The sequence below is a fragment of the Osmerus eperlanus genome, chromosome 13 (genome assembly GCF_963692335.1).
Source record: "Osmerus eperlanus chromosome 13, fOsmEpe2.1, whole genome shotgun sequence".
NCBI classification, from domain to species: domain Eukaryota; kingdom Metazoa; phylum Chordata; class Actinopteri; order Osmeriformes; family Osmeridae; genus Osmerus; species Osmerus eperlanus.
Window position 1 is genome coordinate 16,555,124 of NC_085030.1, and position 1,569 is coordinate 16,556,692.

The window sequence follows — 1,569 nt, forward strand, 5'->3', positions numbered from 1 at the left end:
CCGATTCCCTAACCACTCAGCCACCTGACCCCCATATATATATATATTTTTTTATATGTGTGTGTGTGTGTGTGTTCACCTTGCCAGTGCGGGGGATGTATGGCGGCTCGTTGGGGAGAACATCATCCATCCCTGAGACAGAAGGAACACAGTCATACACTGTGTGTGTGTATGTGTGCGAGCATGCGGGTGAGAGTGTGTGTGCGTGTGAGTTAGAGTGTGAGTAGGAAGCCTTACCTACGTGCCACAGAGGCAGTATGATAGGGTTGAGAGAGCACTCTGCTATTAAGCGGCCCACACCTGAAACATCCACATATAAGAACACAACACAACAATCCACACTAATCACAGCCATCGTAATCAGTCTCACCCCATTTTAAACGTAACGCCTCTTCTGATGTGTTGATTTTCCCTGGAGAGGAAAGGAGAAAGATTTGGAATTAGAGATGGAAGAGATGAGGAGAGAGAGATGAGGAGAGAGAGAGAGAGAGATGAGGAGAGAGAGAGAGAGAGAGAGATGAGGAGAGAGAGAGAGAGAGAGAGAGAGAGAGATGAGGAGAGAGAGAGAGAGAGAGAGAGAGAGAGATGAGGAGAGAGAGAGAGAGAGAGAGAGAGTTCCAAGGAGTCAACAGCTGTTAACTGTCAGCTGTCCAGTTTTCCATACATAAGAGATATCTTTATACCTAGTTATACAAGACAAAAAGGTGGAAAACAGTATAGGAACACATACTGAACAAGTTGGACATCTTTATAAGCAAAAGGACAGAAGAAAAATACAGTAATTTGAAGAACTCCACAGCAAGCTAGCAAGCTAACAGTTCACCTTCGTCTCCATGACAACGCAGTGAGTTGTTGTCAAACAAATCAGAGCTATCAAAACAGCTAACTAGTTAGAATAACTAACTGAAAAAAAAGTGAAATACAGACAATTGAATATCGTCTTAAATGTACTAGAATATGGATTCCCTCCCCCCTGGTATGGAGGCAATATCCATACTATATCCAAAGGATATTACTAATGAGAATGGCCGAAAACAATACAAACAAAAGCTTCTAAAAAACAACCCAGAGACACTATATGCCGACTCCTACAAAATTGGAGATGTCAGCAACCTAATCTTCTACAGTGACCAGCCCCTCGCCTGGCACAGTGCTATTAAAGCGCACTACCCCTCAACAAAAAAAGAAGGGATTTGCAATGGCTGGAAACTAAGAATAAGAGATGAGGAAGAACCAGAGAAAGACATAGCCCACATTAACCTGTACAAAACTGGAACAATAATAGTGCAAGGAAAAGACATCAAACAATTCCAACAAGACTTTTTAAATATTAAAGAGAAGGCACAACAGGAGAAGACTGAGAACATCCCCCTCATCCTGGCTGGGGCAGACTGTGCAGACGATGCCCCCCCTCCTGAAGGCCTTATAGAGACCACACAGACTCCCGTGGAAGTCGACGCCAGTGACGAGAGGATGTCTAAACTCTGCGCCTCTTTAATGGACATGAGAGAGAGATTCACGGGACTAGAAATTGAACTTGTTGAAATGAGAGAACTCATCAACACACTA